General features: G+C 40.2%; 1 long non-coding RNA gene across 1 annotated transcript; it reads right to left on the reverse strand.

Annotated features, from left to right (window-relative positions):
* Window positions 1–144: 144 nt before the first annotated feature.
* LOC126821894 (uncharacterized) lies at window positions 145–2,553 on the reverse strand. The gene is made up of 3 exons (XR_008788357.1): window positions 2,329–2,553; window positions 1,657–1,729; window positions 145–1,421 (listed from the first exon to the last, which is right to left on the reverse strand). It is a non-coding gene; the product is annotated as an uncharacterized LOC126821894 (long non-coding RNA).
* Between the last annotated feature and the right edge of the window lie 16,639 nt (window positions 2,554–19,192).

Raw genomic sequence — 19,192 nt, forward strand, 5'->3', positions numbered from 1 at the left:
CTGCTATGAAATTGCAAATTTGATCCCTTTTCTCCAATTCTAGACCAAAAAGTCAACCCAAAAATGCAGGAAGAGGGAAGAAAAAAATTAAGGGAAAAATTGTCTATTTATAACTCGCACTACATTCGTGAAATAAGGGGAAATAATTACTAGTCTTAGTCCTATATACCTCACATGTTTCTGCAGTTTAAACAAATCTGTTGTTATCTAATAAACAAACATATATGCAATTCCCTGGCCAAAGAATATGAAAATCTATGCATTTTCAGATGAGCTGTGCGGCATTCTGCAAACACTATAATACATCAGAAAACTGCGGAATTTCAGACAGAAATTTAAAAGCACATGAAGTTTGAATTAAAAACAGAACATTTTTATTTTTGAACATAAATGCATTCTGTAAAAAGATGAGATAAATTCAATATAAATCAAACACGAAAATACTTTAAAACAGTAATCATGATGCAATATTAGACTTTTTAACACTTTCATCGAAAACCACACAGTTTTTCTCTGTTAACGTTGTTTCAAGTGCCAAATTGTGGGCAAATCTAAAATGTTAAAACATGCAGTGCCTATCAATTTTAAAATATCTCCTATATAGCTGTATTTCCATAGGATAAGTAAGTTGAAATAATCTGATTATGTAACACTACAACAGCTTTTTCATCCCCACCCCCCAGTTTGGAATCTGATAATTTAAAAGCACATGAATTTTGAATTCCACAGAACATTTTTATTTTTGAACATAAATGCATTCTTCAAAAAGATGAGATGAATTCAATATAAATCAAACACGAAAATACTTTAAAACAGTAATCATGATGCAATATTAGACTTTTAACACTTTCATCGAAAACCACACAGTTTTTCTCTGTTAACACAGTTTCAAGTGCCAAATTGTGGTCAAATCTAAAATGTTGAAACATGCAGTGCGTATCAATTTCAAAATATCTCCTATATAGCTGTATTTCCACAGGATAAGTAAGTTGAAATAATCTGATTATGTAACACTACAACAGTTTTTTCATCCCCACCCCCCGGTATGGAATCTGATACATTGCTGACCAGTCATAGGTCGCCCTGTTCACTCGGGCCTGTCAAAAGATTTACAATGGCGATGGTGCCTACAACTTTCCTAACCAAGAGATATGCACAACCGTCGATGAACACACAAGCCATTAATGTTATCTTCCAATATGAGAGGCCATGATAAACACACGGGCGTCCTTTTCAAGCTCGGAAATTAAGTCATCACCAAAAAGCAATGTTTACAGAGGTCCTCGGGGCTAGAACCCAAACTGATTACGATTTGCCCTCCACTTCCACCACAGGTGTCATAGAGATCAGGGATGAAATTGATATGCATCATCGTTCTCCTAAAGCCAGTCCAGGAAGACATCAGGTTTTGAGATGTAGACCTGAAATGTTAAATTTGGATGAGAATGAGAATTCTGGGGCGAATACTATCCAGGGAAACGGTCATTGACATCCAGAAAATGGTCAAAATGTGGAATTCTGTCATTCAGTTAAATGTCAAGGGGAGAAGACAGGCCTGTGCAGTACCAAATTTCCAGCCCATTACTATTAGTGAGCAGAAGTGGGGATCAGGTTGGATGTACTTCTTAAAGTGTATGAAATGCACATTTATCTCACCGGTTTTGCTACTTTTTTTTTAATACTTGTGTTGAGGTCAATCATTCCACTCTATGAAACATTACCCTGGCACCTGAAATGATAGAAGGCTGGGGATAAATATGCAATAAAAAACAGTGAGAAAATAAGAAAAAAATATGGTTTCAACTGGAAATAGAAATAAACCTCTTTATTTCTAGCGAACAGCCCGTCACTGGCCCTCCAAAAAGAAACCAGTTAACAGTCAGTAAAAAAGTAAACCTTGAGTGTCACATAACTCAGTCTAAGCCAATCTCAAAGGTAGATGCCATGTTTTAAGGTTCGGTCTAAATATTAAGGCCAACTGCATGTTTGGTCAAAAGTCACACAGGTGTGAATTTTGGAGTGTACATGTTAACATTTCATTGTATGATGTCAAAAACATGTTAGGTCTAAATGTTAAGGCCAGCTGCAGACTTGGTTCAAGGTCGCAACATGTAAATAGGGTTAGGGCACATGATTTTTTGACACAATTGTGGGTTTGGGCTAGGGTCAGGACTAGGTCTTGGCTTAGGCCTAGGCTACATGCTTTTTGACAAGATTGTGGGTTAGGTTTAAGAATTTGGGGGGAGAGGTTAAGTCTCCACATAAGCACTGACTTAGGATGATGAAAAATTAGTTCGTGATATTTCCTAGTTTTATTAAAATACATACAATACATTAGATTTATATACAAAGGCGATTTCACTGTTTATTGGTGTTGGTGGCGCTGATGGTCTTCCTTGGGTGGTGCTTCTGGTATTCTGGTATTATTGTTTCTGAAGAGAAAAGAAAATAAATTTGAGGCTCTCGGGAGAGAGCCACATTAGTGTGTTTCCTACAACGGATTGGATTTTCTAAAAAAATCGTGTTTGTTCCACATCACCGGGTTACGGCTAGGGATTCTTATATCTATTTGATTTTAATTACTAACGGTTAGGCATAGGATTTGATATATGGTTTGTTTTGGGCCAGGGTGGAGACTGGTCTTATTTAATCTAATTTACTGTGCACTAGGATGTCGTTCAGATTTTTATTTTTAGAATATGCAATTATAAGTTTCTGTGTGAATATTTTCGGGTGATTTTCTTGGAGATCAGTATAGTGTTTTCTGATGATTTTGGACGCACTTGCTGCTGTTGCGCTAAATGGAACTACAAAAGGAGCTATTGCGCTAGCCGTATGAATATTCAAACCTAGGGGGGCTGTTGTTTTCAATTTGTCAATCCAGAATTTTTCTCTTGTTAGCCTAAACGTTTTAATTTCTTCTGAAGTTTCAAAGTCGCTCTTGGTCTTTTCTATTGGCGTGACAATGAGATCTGAAATGTCATGATTTGGTTGGTTGAAATGAATTGAGACAGGTTTGTCTTTTTTGGTGACTATGTCAGACCGGTGACCGTTAATTCTTTCCCTAAGTACATTTTGAGTCTCCCCTACGTATTGCTTGTCACATTTTCTGCATGAGATTAGATAAATTATGTTTGAACTACTGCATGAAAGTTGGTCTAATATTGGGAATTTTGTGCCAGATGTTTTGTTATGGAAATGGTCGGATATGTTTAAGATTTTGCATGTTTGACATCTTGGATGGCCACAAATTTTGGTTTTATGTGCTGATTGTATATTATTTGTTTCTTTGGCGGCAAGCTCAGCTAGAGTGTTGTTTTTTATACGTCGTAGATAGCGTTTGGAGTATCCCCTTTCCCGTAGTTTGCTAAATACCAATGTACATGCTGACTCAAAGTCGGTCTTCTGAGTACATATCCTATGAAAACGGAGAATCTGAGATTTTATGATGCCAGAGAATGTATGTTTTGGGTGAAAGGAGCTTTTGAACAATAATTGATGTGTGTCGGTTTCTTTGAAAAATACTTTAGTTTCCAATTGGCCTGTGATTTTGGTGTTGTTACTTTTAAAAACGGTAGTATCAAGGAAATCTATGCTGTTATGGCTTACATTTGCGGTTAATTTGACAGATGGATGATGATTGTTCAGGATGTTGAAAAACGTCCAAAATTCGTCTAGTGTGTAGGTCCAGACTATGAAAACATCATCTAAAAACCGCCCATAGAAATCTGGTTTTAATGGACAGAGTGGCAGAACTTCCCTTTCCCACTCCGCCATGAAGAGATTTGCATAACTCGGGGCAAATCGTTTTCCCATCGCAGTTCCGGAAGACTGAAGGTATACTTGGTCGTTAAAAGCGAAGTCATTCCTCCTCAGACAAATGTTGAGTAGTTTGAGGATTTCTTCGTCCGGCCTGGATGCTTGCGGGTTCCTAAGAAATGCTTTCCTAACTGCTTCAATACCTATGTTATTATCAATGTTCGGGGACTCTTAACTGTTTGATTTTCTGAATGAAATCGTTAGTGTCTTTAAGGTAGGATGGGTGTTAGCATGCTAGGGGTAATAAGAAATGGTCTATATATTGTGATACGTTGTATGATTCGCTGCCACAGTCTGATATTATTGGGCGTCCCTTGGGTATTTTATTAGGTATAAACCATTCTGTTTCTGGATTTTTATGTATTTTTGGTAGTGTATAGAGATGTCTTTGTCGGCAGTCAGATTTAGCAGATAGATAATCATATTGTTTTGCTGTTATGTATTCCTTATCCTGCAATTCATATAAGATGTTGTTTATTAAATTTGCGGTGTCCTTAAAGATTGGTTGGTCTAATTTAGTGTAATGTATAGGATTACTTAATTGTTTTTCTGCCTCTGAGATATAGTCTGCACGATTCATTATGACACAACACGAGCCTTTATCGCTTTTCTTAATCATTATGTTTTTGTCCTTTTTAAGGGTGTTTAATGCCGTTTTAGTTGCTCGGTTGAGATTTGGTTTTTGTGACTGTGGTTGAATGGATGATATTTCTATATTCATTTCGTCGAAAGTTTTTAGGATGGCTGGTGATAATGACTTTTTAGGTGGTTTCCATGTGGATTTTACTGTGAATAATTTTTTACCTCTGCCGGGTTTGTTCCTAAAAAAATAAGTCAACGAAAGTGTTCTTTGGAAGCGATCGGTTGCCTGGGTGATGGGGTCTATGGATGTTATTGTGGGGGTTGGGATGAATTTAAGGCCTTTATCAAGAATGTTCATTTCTAGGGGGTTGAGAAGTCTGTCGCTCAAATTGACAACTGTCTGTCCTAAAGACGGCTTCTCATTCCTTTTCCCTAATCCTAGTTTAAATTCCTCATCCAGCAGTTGATGATCTCTCTGGCCGTGTCTGGGCTCCAGTGGATTGCGTCGTTACCTTTCAGTTCTATTTTGCCCTTGAAGGTTGGTAATGTGGTGGCGTTTGGTGAAGGTGCAGTGGAGATCAGTTGGTTGTAGCTGGTGATGTTTTGGTAGGCGATCGGATTTTCTTGTCGGAGTCGGGAAGAAGTGGGGATCTGTGTGGCGAAGAGCTTGGTTGTTGGGAAAGCTGCTCTGGTCACCTTGAGTAGATCTAGCATCTGCTCGTGTATCCTTGGTCCACTTTCCTCCCTGTTGTTGAGCCCGACGTGTATCACTAATTCCTCTGGTGCAGGACCCATGTAGTTCTGGATTATCTGTCTGATGTGGCTGATCTTGGCTCCAGAGTAGCTATGGATCTCCCAGTCCCCGACGAAGGATGCAATCCTAGCCAGGTTAGAGGATCCAATAACCAGGGTCTTTGCCATGACGGGTGGTAGGAACCATAAATCCTTCTCGTCTTTACCTTTGTAGCTGTGAGGTCTCTTTAGGGATAGGTTGAGTGATCGCCTACATCTGGTGGAAGATCTGGTGGCGATTCTAGGGTTAGGAATGATGGGCGATCTAGGGGACAGACAGTCGACAAGCGCGTTTAGTGGCGATATAGATCCCGAGGAAGTAGGTGAGCCAGACACAGCCCGGGGCGAACTGGTTGATCTAGCTGCACGCTTCGAGGGAGTGTTAATGCAAGTGCCTTCTCCAGGGGATAATTTTCTCTTGTTGGGTGTGTATCGTTTTGGTGTGTCCCGGAGAAGGTTGTGCGTTATGTGCATGGGTGATGGGGGAGGGGGCGTGACAGTTTTAGAGACCGTGGACAGTAGGCGGTGGAACTCTGTCTTCACACTATCCTGAAGTCGCTTGCCGTAGGACTTCTTGGCCCATGCTAGGGCGTGGCTAGAGTACTCTTGTACAGCATCTTTGGAAATGTGACGTGACTTCAAGTACTCCAGTTTCTCCGCTAGCATGGCTCGGTAGTGTGTCGACAGGGATGAGGCGACGTCCTTGGCCCATTTCAAGTTCAATGTCTCAATGGTAGTGGCTATGGTAGGCGTCTTCATGGCCGGCTTCACGAACTTATTCAGGTCTTGGATCTTCCAAGTGAAACTTCTGGTTGGTGTTCCATTCTCCTGACTCTCCATAATGGTCAAGTGGTGGAGGCATTGGAGGACCTGAAAGAAGGCTTTCACGACACCTGCATTTTCTGGGGGTGGTTGGCGCTGGTTTGGTTGTCGTTTTGGTTGGCGCTGGTTTGGTTGTCGACTTGGTTGGTTTGGTTGTCGACTTGGTTGGTGCTGATTTGGTTGTCGACTTGGTTGGTGCTGGTAGCGGAATCCGGGTGGTGGTTGGTGGAATCCTGGTGGTGGTTGGTGGAAGCCTGGTGGTGGTTGGTGGAAGCCTGGTGGTGGTTGGTGGAAGCCTGGTGGTGGAAGCCTGGTGGTGGTTGGTGGAAGCCTGGTGGTGGTTGGAATCTGCTTCGTGGCTGTGGCCATTCCATTGGTAGTTGAGTTGGTGTGGGAAGGAGTGGGCGTCTGGTGCGGGGCCTATCCATGTTCCAGTAGTGGTGGGGTTGGGGGGAAAAAACTGCTTGTGTGGACGTGCAAATGGGACAAGATAAGAAAGCTGTAAAGACGAGATACAGTAGAGATTGAAGAGAAGAGGGGGGGGGGAATAAAATGTATCTATATAGAATGTTGTGCAGTATTTGTTTACTGTGGTATTTGTTCTAAGAAATGGAAAATGCGAGAGACAATGTTAGATATTCGACGTATGTGAGTAGATTGGTAGAAGAGCTCGTGCTCAAGCGTGTACTGATTTCACAATATGTACTGGTAACGTAACGGAATGAAACTAGAAATATAACACGTATGAAACAAAGGGAAATCGTTTGAACTTTGAGGTTTATTAATTACACAGTATAGTATATTGTGTAATGTCAATTGTTCAATTTAAAACTATTAACAGATATAAAAATAAAAATACATAAAAATATAAAGAGAGAAAAAGAATCTTACATATAATATAGATGGGTCGTTCCTCGATTATATCGCGATGCACATTTCGGAGTGGTATCCTTTATCAAGCGATGATAGTCTAACTTAATTGAAACTTTCTAGCCTATTTGTACCCATCAAGAAGAGATAAGCCAATCAAAATCTAATTAAACACATGAGTGATATGTTTGTGAGTTATTGAGCGGGTGATTAAGTAGCGGCTTTAATTGAAGCGATGAGTAAATTGAACAGATTAAGATGAGTATTCAGTATGGCAGCTCATTGTTTTGATTGGATTTGATCAAAAGATAATGAATGTTTTAATTTTAAATTTCTGCCGTGTTTGCATTGGTGATTGGTCGATCAGTGGAGTGATTATATTGAAAGGATTTTGAATAATGGAAATTAATGATTTAAATAGGGAATTAAGCGGGTTTTTTTTAGCTATTGATGGAACAAATAGGCCCGTCTGCTTGGGAGAATCAGTTAAGGCGAGGAAATATTAAGTATGGACATAAATATAGAAACTGAGTTTAAATTTTATGATGCAATTCTAATCGATGGATTTTTACTAAAGTTGTTAATATTTATATACATTGCTTTAGGAGACTATTTAAATGGCACATATAACATAAAAAATAATATAATATCAAGAAGAACATGCATCATAGGTTAACAAATATTCTAATATAAAAATATAAGGCATAAATTATGAAATAATAAGAGTAATAGAATATGTGAAGAACAAAATTATATAAACAGGCGTGATTTGACTATCTCTATAAGGGAAATATCTCGAACCAGGTTGACAACAGCCTGGCGCGGGCGAGGGTTAGGTTTAAGAATTTGGGGGGAGAGGTTAAGTCTCCACATAAGCACTGACCTAGGATGATGAAAAATTAGTTCGTGATATTTCCTAGTTTTATTAAAATACATACAATACATTAGATTTATATACAAAGGCGATTTCACTGTTTATTGGTGTTGGTGGCGCTGATGGTCTTCCTTGGGTGGTGCTTCTGGTATTCTGGTATTATTGTTTCTGAAGAGAAAAGAAAATAAATTTGAGGCTCTCGGGAGAGAGCCACATTAGTGTGTTTCCTACAACGGATTGGATTTTCTAAAAAAATCGTGTTTGTTCCACATCACCGGGTTACGGCTAGGGATTCTTATATCTATTTGATTTTAATTACTAACGGTTAGGCATAGGATTTGATATATGGTTTGTTTTGGGTCAGGGTGGAGACTGGTCTTATTTAATCTAATTTACTGTGCACTAGGATGTCGTTCAGATTTTTATTTTTAGAATATGCAATTATAAGTTTCTGTGTGAATATTTTCGGGTGATTTTCTTGGAGATCAGTATAGTGTTTTCTGATGATTTTGGACGCACTTGCTGCTGTTGCGCTAAATGGAACTACAAAAGGAGCTATTGCGCTAGCCGTATGAATATTCAAACCTAGGGGGGCTGTTGTTTTCAATTTGTCAATCCAGAATTTTTCTCTTGTTAGCCTAAACGTTTTAATTTCTTCTGAAGTTTCAAAGTCGCTCTTGGTCTTTTCTATTGGCGTGACAATGAGATCTGAAATGTCATGATTTGGTTGGTTGAAATGAATTGAGACAGGTTTGTCTTTTTTGGTGACTATGTCAGACCGGTGACCGTTAATTCTTTCCCTAAGTGCATTATGAGTCTCCCCTACGTATTGCTTGTCACATTTTCTGCATGAGATTAGATAAATTATGTTTGAACTACTGCATGAAAGTTGGTCTAATATTGGGAATTTTGTGCCAGATGTTTTGTTATGGAAATGGTCGGATATGTTTAAGATTTTGTATGTTTGACATCTTGGATGGCCACAAATTTTGGTTTTATGTGCTGATTGTATATTATTTGTTTCTTTGGCGGCAAGCTCAGCTAGAGTGTTGTTTTTTATACGTCGTAGATAGCGTTTGGAGTATCCCCTTTCCCGTAGTTTGCTAAATACCAATGTACATGCTGACTCAAAGTCGGTCTTCTGAGTACATATCCTATGAAAACGGAGAATCTGAGATTTTATGATGACAGAGAATGTATGTTTTGGGTGAAAGGAGCTTTTGAACAATAATTGATGTGTGTCGGTTTCTTTGAAAAATACTTTAGTTTCCAATTGGCCTGTGATTTTGGTGTTGTTACTTTTAAAAACGGTAGTATCAAGGAAATCTATGCTGTTATGGCTTACATTTGCGGTTAATTTGACAGATGGATGATGATTGTTCAGGATGTTGAAAAACGTCCAAAATTCGTCTAGTGTGTAGGTCCAGACTATGAAAACGTCATCTAAAAACCGCCCATAGAAATCTGGTTTTAATGGACAGAGTGGCAGAACTTCCCTTTCCCACTCCGCCATGAAGAGATTTGCATAACTCGGGGCAAATCGTTTTCCCATCGCAGTTCCGGAAGACTGAAGGTATACTTGGTCGTTAAAAGCGAAGTCATTCCTCCTCAGACAAATGTTGAGTAGTTTGAGGATTTCTTCGTCCGGCCTGGATGCTTGCGGGTTCCTAAGAACTGCTTTCCTAACTGCTTCAATACCTATGTTATTATCAATGTTCGTGTACATGCTTTGTACGTCGATGGATATTAAAACGGTGTGTTCGGGGACTCTTAACTGTTTGATTTTCTGAATGAAATCGTTAGTGTCTTTAAGGTAGGATGGGTGTTGGCATGCTAGGGGTAATAAGAAATGGTCTATATATTGTGATACGTTGTATGATTCGCTGCCACAGTCTGATATTATTGGGCGTCCCATGGGTATTTTATTAGGTATAAACCATTCTGTTTCTGGATTTTTATGTATTTTTGGTAGTGTATAGAGATGTCTTTGTCGGCAGTCAGATTTAGCAGATAGATAATCATATTGTTTTGCTGTTATGTATTCCTTATCCTGCAATTCATATAAGATGTTGTTTATTAAATTTGCGGTGTCCTTAAAGATTGGTTGGTCTAATTTAGTGTAATGTATAGGATTACTTAATTGTTTTTCTGCCTCTGAGATATAGTCTGCACGATTCATTATGACACAACACGAGCCTTTATCGCTTTTCTTAATTATTATGTTTTTGTCCTTTTTAAGGGTGTTTAATGCCGTTTTAGTTGCTCGGTTGAGATTTGGTTTTTGTGACTGTGGTTGAATGGATGATATTTCTATATTCATTTCGTCGAAAGTTTTTAGGATGGCTGGTGATAATGACTTTTTAGGTGGTTTCCATGTGGATTTTACTGTGAATAATTTTTTACCTCTGCCGGGTTTGTTCCTAAAAAAATAAGTCAACGAAAGTGTTCTTTGGAAGCGATCGGTTGCCTGGGTGATGGGGTCTATGGATGTTATTGTGGGGGTTGGGATGAATTTAAGGCCTTTATCAAGAATGTTCATTTCTAGGGGGTTGAGAAGTCTGTCGCTCAAATTGACAACTGTCTGTCCTAAAGACGGCTTCTCATTCCTTTTCCCTAATCCTAGTTTAAATTCCTCATCCAGCAGTTGATGATCTCTCTGGCCGTGTCTGGGCTCCAGTGGATTGCGTCGTTACCTTTCAGTTCTATTTTGCCCTTGAAGGTTGGTAATGTGGTGGCGTTTGGTGAAGGTGCAGTGGAGATCAGTTGGTTGTAGCTGGTGATGTTTTGGTAGGCGATCGGATTTTCTTGTCGGAGTCGGGAAGAAGTGGGGATCTGTGTGGCGAAGAGCTTGGTTGTTGGGAAAGCTGCTCTGGTCACCTTGAGTAGATCTAGCATCTGCTCGTGTATCCTTGGTCCACTTTCCTCCCTGTTGTTGAGCCCGACGTGTATCACTAATTCCTCTGGTGCAGGACCCATGTAGTTCTGGATTATCTGTCTGATGTGGCTGATCTTGGCTCCAGAGTAGCTATGGATCTCCCAGTCCCCGACGAAGGATGCAATCCTAGCCAGGTTAGAGGATCCAATAACCAGGGTCTTTGCCATGACGGGTGGTAGGAACCATAAATCCTTCTCGTCTTTACCTTTGTAGCTGTGAGGTCTCTTTAGGGATAGGTTGAGTGATCGCCTACATCTGGTGGAAGATCTGGTGGCGATTCTAGGGTTAGGAATGATGGGCGATCTAGGGGACAGACAGTCGACAAGCGCGTTTAGTGGCGATATAGATCCCGAGGAAGTAGGTGAGCCAGACACAGCCCGGGGCGAACTGGTTGATCTAGCTGCACGCTTCGAGGGAGTGTTAATGCAAGTGCCTTCTCCAGGGGATAATTTTCTCTTGTTGGGTGTGTATCGTTTTGGTGTGTCCCGGAGAAGGTTGTGCGTTATGTGCATGGGTGATGGGGGAGGGGGCGTGACAGTTTTAGAGACCGTGGACAGTAGGCGGTGGAACTCTGTCTTCACACTATCCTGAAGTCGCTTGCCGTAGGACTTCTTGGCCCATGCTAGGGCGTGGCTAGAGTACTCTTGTACAGCATCTTTGGAAATGTGACGTGACTTCAAGTACTCCAGTTTCTCCGCTAGCATGGCTCGGTAGTGTGTCGACAGGGATGAGGCGACGTCCTTGGCCCATTTCAAGTTCAATGTCTCAATGGTAGTGGCTATGGTAGGCGTCTTCATGGCCGGCTTCACGAACTTATTCAGGTCTTGGATCTTCCAAGTGAAACTTCTGGTTGGTGTTCCATTCTCCTGACTCTCCATAATGGTCAAGTGGTGGAGGCATTGGAGGACCTGAAAGAAGGCTTTCACGACACCTGCATTTTCTGGGGGTGGTTGGCGCTGGTTTGGTTGTCGTTTTGGTTGGCGCTGGTTTGGTTGTCGACTTGGTTGGTTTGGTTGTCGACTTGGTTGGTGCTGATTTGGTTGTCGACTTGGTTGGTGCTGGTAGCGGAATCCGGGTGGTGGTTGGTGGAATCCTGGTGGTGGTCGGTTGAAGCCTGGTGGTGGTTGGTGGAAGCCTGGTGGTGGTTGGTGGAAGCCTGGTGGTGGTTGGTGGAAGCCTGGTGGTGGTTGGAATCTGCTTCGTGGCTGTGGCCATTCCATTGGTAGTTGAGTTGGTGTGGGAAGGAGTGGGCGTCTGGTGCGGGGCCTATCCATGTTCCAGTAGTGGTGGGGTTGGGGGAAAAAACTGCTTGTGTGGACGTGCAAATGGGACAAGATAAGAAAGCTGTAAAGACGAGATACAGTAGAGATTGAAGAGAAGAGGGGGGGGGGAATAAAATGTATCTATATAGAATGTTGTGCAGTATTTGTTTACTGTGGTATTTGTTCTAAGAAATGGAAAATGCGAGAGACAATGTTAGATATTCGACGTATGTGAGTAGATTGGTAGAAGAGCTCGTGCTCAAGCGTGTACTGATTTCACAATATGTACTGGTAACGTAACGTGGGTTAGGGTTAGGTAAGGACTGGGTCTTGGGTTAGGGTTAGGGCCAGTCTTGTTTACATCTCGTGACTTTAGACCAAATCTGCAGTTGAGTTGGCCTTAATATTTAGACCTAACCATGTTTTGATATGATTGTGAACAAAATGTTACACATTTACAACCCAAAATTCACACTCAACCAACGGATACCCCCAATCATGGCTATTTTGATACCAAATAGTCAAAAAATTTAGTGCTGGGCAATAAAAAAGCAGTATTCTTACCATTTCTGACACTTTCCATTCAAAACTTCAGGAAATAAGCCGTTGAAAAAATATCAAAATCCCGAGTCGGCCATGCTTCTTTATATCATCAGGTCTCAGACTAGCAATTATTTGCCCATTGACTTCAATGTTAAATGACTGTAACATCACAGGCTGTAGCTTTTTGCTCAACATTCCGTTGGTTCCAATCTTTATAGGCACAATGGGGACAACATTTGGCAATCTCCTCATCATAATTTTGTAGGGGGTTGACCATTTAGATTTTTTGCTACACGGATTTGAAGTTGACAGGGGTGAAAATCTCACTTCCGATACAATGATTGCTCTGCAGAAAGACACTTTACACCCCATATCCCTCCGCTGTAATATCATCAGTATTACCCAAAACTGCTATGAAATTGCAAATTTGATCCCTTTTCTCCAATTCTAGACCAAAAAGTCAACCCAAAAATGAAGGAAGAGGGGAGAAAAAAATTAAGGGAAAAATTGTCTATATACCCACATAACAATATGATGTTAATTTTACGTTACATTCTAGACCAAAAAGTCAACCCAAAAATGAAGGAAGAGGGGAGAAAAAAATTAAGGGAAAAATTGTCTATATACCCACATAACAATATGATGTTAATTTTACGTTACATTTACGTAAAAATGGTCAGTCAGTTTACCATCATTTTGCTCATCTTTTTAACGATAATTTTACGTCAGGAAATGACGTTAATCTAACGTAAACTTTACGTCATTTTTACGTTATATTTACGTCATTTTCTGACGTAAATCTAACGTAAACTTTACGTCATTTTCTGACGTAAATCTAACGTAAAATTTGCGTAAAGTTTACGTCATTTTCGTTAGATTTACGTCAGAAAATGACGTAACTTTACGTCAGAAAATGATGTAAATATAACGTAAAAATGACGTAAACTTTACGCTAGATTAACGTCATTTCCTGACGTTAAATTGTCGTTATAAGGATGAGCAAAATGATGGATATCTAACCGATCATTATAACGTAAATCTAACATTAAATTAACATCATTTACGGATGCAATTCTAAAGTCAAATTTTGATGAGCATTAAAACCTTCAAAATTATTCATTATTTGCGGCAGTAAATGGGAAGTACATTCAACCAATAATCAAATTTTCCTGACCCGTGGGTGAGGCTAAAAGTTGAGTGGTCCAACGTGTGCGCTTTAGATCATAAGGTCTGTCATTGAGTCAAGTGGTTTGTTTCCACACCCAACTTGAACATGGGTTTTCTCTGGGTCCTTCTACTACTAAAGATTCCTGGTGCGGATGAATTATTCAACTTGAATTGAATCACTTAGTCCCAAAGGACAGTTTATGTCTATTGGATGTTTTACCCCATTGCTCTCTATCTACCCATAACCAGTCAGAATTCTAAATGTATTGCACAGAAAAGTTAAAAATCTAGCAGAATTATATGACAAAATATACTACAAGTATGTATACATATACTTTATTTAAAAGACAAAAATATAATGTTATAAAATACAAAATACACATTTAAATATTAACAGTTTTTATCCACAGCTGTTTGAGAAATGAAGACGGGCATATGCCACACAGTGTGCAGAGCTATGGCGTACTCTTATATAAAATTCCAACTGCCAAGGGATCTTTCACACACACACACACTTGAGTTTACACTGTACCTTGGTTTTTTTGCCCCTTCCGTATGACTAGTCAGCCATCCATGTCAGGTCCTCTGTCCGGCATCACTGACACGGGAAAATGTTCAAGAAAAAGGTCTACATTAGCGCTATGAAAGTGTTGATATGTATATAAGAAAGAAAAAACTGGGATATTGACCAAATTGAGCCAAAACCTATAGCCTCTATCTTATTTGCTCAAGGTATTGATGGAATAGGAGTTAACTTTGGAATGAGTGAAATGAAATGGGGTTTAATGTCCTATTCCGACAGGGCTAATGACATGGAAATATGCTATACAGTGTCCTATTATGGAATTTTATCCAGACAGCGGCGCTAAAGCCTACTCTTATATCGAATTCAAACTGCCAAGGGATCTTTCACGTGCACACCAATGTGTGCACAGGACCTCGGTCATTCGTACCATCCAAACGACTAGACTAGGGAGAATTAACCAAGGAAGGCAAAGTCCTGAAAAGCTGTATATTGATAATGCTTGTCCTCTCCCAATCGGAATGATTCACATTTCACACCCAGTGTACACGGATATTTGCAATGGTTGATCCATGACAAAAGATTTGAAATATTTTGAAGAGACGCAAAAGGTTACGCCATACAGTGTGCTATGAGGGAAATTTTGCCCGGGCAGCAGCGCTATGGCCTACTCTTGTATCGAATTCCAACTGCCAGGGGATCTTTTATGTGCACGCCAATGTGTACACTGGACCTTGGGTTTTTTTTGTCCCATCCAAACGACTAGACAGCTGTCCTCGTCAGGTCCTCCGTCCTGCATCACTGACAATGGGAAACCACACCGGAAAATCAGGATGAACTTTCTCGGCCAATGCAGGGATCGAACACCCGACCTCAAGGCTAGCGAGTCAGCGGCTTACCCACTTAGCCACATGACCCCCCCTTGGCCTCTGTACATGTAGAGATGAATTTTGAGCTACCTTTATATATATATTTCTATTTTTAAAACCCGCGACAAGTATATTTATATCAAGGATGTAACCCTTGATAACGGATTGGTTGCATTGGTGAACCGGTTCAAAATATTCGTTTCATATCATACCTGACCTTCAAATCCAGGAATTGTAGCCACAACGGGGATCACGTTGGTTAAGTCGGTAAGACACTGGCTATCTAGTCTGGAGGTCGGGTGTTCGATCCCTGCATTGGCCGAGAAAGTTACTCCAGATTTTCCGGCGTGGTTCTCCCTTGTCAGTGATGCAGGACAGAGGGCTAGACAAGACAGCTGTCTAGTCATTAAAATGGGACAAAAAAATGAGGTCCCATGTACACATTGGCGTGCACGTACAAGAGCCCTTGAAGTTAGAATTCGATATAAGAGAAGGCCGTAGTGCCACTGTCCGGGCAAAATTTCCCACATAGCACACTGTATGGCGTATGCCCATCTTCATTAGCCCAGTTCAGAGCAAAACAGTAGGACGTTTAACTTTCATTTCACTAGCCACAGCTCTGTTTTCTTTCACCAAAGGGGGTGGGGGGTGGATGGCTGAATGGTTAGCGTGCGCGCGCTGTATCATAAAATCTGCCATTGAGTCGAATGGCGTGATTCGAAAGCCCGGTTGTACGTGGCAAGGATTAGGGTCGCATGTCCAACCTCGTGGGTTTTCTCCGGGTCCTCCGGTTTCCTCCCACTGCTAAAGACCTCTACGCGCAAGCGAATTATGTAAATAAAAAATTAAACCATATGTTAGTCCCGAAATGACCTAGTTTGTGTCGAGTGGACGGTAAACCCCATTTCTCTCTCTCTCTCTTTCACCAAAGGGGGGGATCAAGTGGCTAAGTGGGTAAGACGCTGGCTCGCTAGCCTGGAGATCGGGTGTTCGATCCCTGTATTGGCCGAGAAAGTTCATCCTGATTTTCCGGCGTGGTTTCCCTTGTCAGTGATGCAGGACGGAGGGACTGACAGAGGGACAGCTGTCTAGTCGTTATGGGACGAAAAACCGAGGTCCCGTGTAGACATTGGCGTGCACGTAAAAGATCCCTTGGCAGTTGGAATTCGATATAAGAGTAGGCCGTAGCCCCGCTTCCCAGGCAAAATTTCCCTCATAGCACACTGTATGGCATATTCTCGTCTTCATTAGCCCAGGTTAGGAGCAGAACAGTAGGACGTTAAACCCCATTTCATTTCATTTCATTTCTTTCACCAAAGACCACATAAATACTTCATTTAGCACTTGTCATTTGAAACAGTTATAGCCTATGTCTTGTCTGGAAGAGGGGGCATCATCACATTACCATACAGGGTATAAGTCGATGTTGAGTATAAGTCAAATTGCCAAATTTTACATTTTTCCGACCTACTTCCATAATTAAGTAGAGGCGGTATATAAGACTAATGTTTTTCAACTCCATGAGTTTCGGGACTGTTATCCTAGTCTAATACCGTGCCGGTGTACGCCGAAGAAAAGTTGGGCCATATAAATAATGAGGGTCTGGGACAGTTGTCAATAACACTTGCATTTATAAACAAACATGAATCGTGATGACGAATTAGGATTCAATAAAAAAAACAACATAGATATGGCCCATGATGAGAGAAATTTTACAATAAAAAAAATTAAGAGTGTTGGATATTGAACTGACAATGCAATCAAATGGATTTTCGGAAATGGCATTCTTATATAAATTTCATGGGCGTCAACATCTTGTTTTAGGACTAGTTACCTCCCTTAGACTTTGTTTATGATAATGTAAAAGACCGGATAATCTAGCCTATGACCGATTATTCTCAAATGTTGACAACGCAACCACACTAATATTCGTAGAATATAGAATATTTTTTTCTAGATGATAGAGACTAATAATATGCCAACATTGAAATGTGTGCATAAATATGGTATATACTTAACTACACCAATATTATACATATGTCCACAAGCTAAAAACGCGATTTGTCATACAATAAGGGGCCATAATTCATGAAGTTACGGTCCGATATGGGCGAATATTGAAAGGAACCGAGATCTTTGTGTTATAAACTTACATTTCAAGTTTCAACAAAATCGGATAAAAATTGTGACCTTTATAGGGTCAACAACCTTGATATACCATATTTTTACGCTATTTGAGAACGAAGGGCGGCCATTTTGTCTGTCAGTTTTGGGCCGATTTTCACGAAATTCGAACTCAGCCGTCCTTAGGGTGTAACGGTGATATATTAACACGGTTTTTTAAATCGGATAAAAATTATGACCAAGCCAAAAAACGCGTTTTTGCGTACAATCAGGGGCCATAATTCATGAAGTTACGGTCCGATATGCGCGAATATCGAAAGGAACCGAGATCTTTGTGTTAGAAACTTACATTTCAAGTTTCAACAAAATCGGATAAAAATTGTGACCTCTATAGGGTCCACAACCTTGATATACCATATTTTTACGCTATTTGAGAACGAACGGCGGCCATTTTGTCTGTCAGTTTTGGGCCGATTTTCACGAAATTCGAACTCAACCGCCCTTAGGGTTTAATGGTGATATAATAATACGGTTTTTTAAATCGGATAAAAATTATGACCTCTATAGGGTCCACAAGCCAAAAAACGCGTTTGTACGTACAATCAGGGGCCATAATTCAGGAAGTTACGGTCACGATATGCGCGAATATCGAAAGGAACCAAGATCTTTGGGTTATAAACTTACATTTCAAGTTTCAACAAAATCGGATAAAAATTGTGACCTCTACGGTGTTCACAAGCCAAAAACGTGATTTTTCGTACAATCAGGGGCCACAATCCATGAAGTTATCTTAGAGTGATAAACCTATATTTCAAGTTTCATTGAAATCGGATAAAAATTGTGACCTGTAGACTGTTCACAAACAATTGTGGACGGACGGACGGACAGGGGCGACGACAATATACATCCACATGAAAATGTGGGCGTATAAAAACGTCAAGATTAATAAGTACCACGACAAACCACGTACTTAGTAAAACTGCAACACCAAAATTTAAAAATCGCGACAATAATTTTGTTGCTCACTAGCAATGGATTTTCTATTTCAACCAATTGTTGTTTTTATGTTCCAGGTACCTGTAGTTGATATTTCTGGAACAAATAGTGAAGGTAATTAATAATGTCTTAATGAAATAATCTGTCCATTACTATATTCAAATGCAAATACCTATGCAGGTTGTGATATGATAAATAGTCAAGGACACTTGACATGGTTTGAGAGTATGTTCACAGATGAAGAACTTATTGCCCCAACAGAACCACTGAGCTGCACGTGTGACACGCAATAGCGCCATACACGTGAGAGGGGTTCATTTTCAAAATTGACACTTCAAGGAAGTGTTGATGAAAACTGCCGCGTGCTGGCTTATCCTATCTATGTTTGCTTTCCTATCGGTTCTTGCATAAGATTTACTGTTTAGCGTATCTTTGCTTTAGTGTGTTTCGTTTAATTTGATCGGGAGACGTGTTCGTCGACGTCAATGTCAATCGACAACATTGCAAGAATTGGCCGTGGCACCGCAAGAGGAGTGGGTCAGATTTCCCCAAATCGTAATTGGACGGTTGGTTAGGAGCATGCCATGACCAAATTGTGGTGGAGCAATTAATCATTATTAAGACAAAAATCAAAAACGTCTATTTCAACTTTTGACAGTGTGTCTCTTTCGGAGTGAAATAGGGCCGTCAAATAAACCGCCCATATGAACTGTTTATGTTCATGTGTAGGCAATTGGCCTGTTATTAACATACACTGGTTACCTCTAATAAAACAGCAGTGCATTTCCGCAGTTTCTGAATATCCCCTACTATTGTTGAAGAGTATATTTCATTAAATATAGAATAAATTAGAGTTACTGCCCCTTGATAAAAAAACACAGTGAGAAATATTGCATATTATTATCTACATATCGAGCCTGTTAACTGAGGGGGCTATTTTAAGAATTCTTTTATAGGAGTCAACCAATTACTGTTACGTAATTAAATGGTTTAATAGTGCAATATTTCTTCAAT

Source organism: Patella vulgata, chromosome 5 (genome assembly GCF_932274485.2).
Source record: "Patella vulgata chromosome 5, xgPatVulg1.2, whole genome shotgun sequence".
NCBI classification, from domain to species: Eukaryota; Metazoa; Mollusca; class Gastropoda; family Patellidae; genus Patella; species Patella vulgata.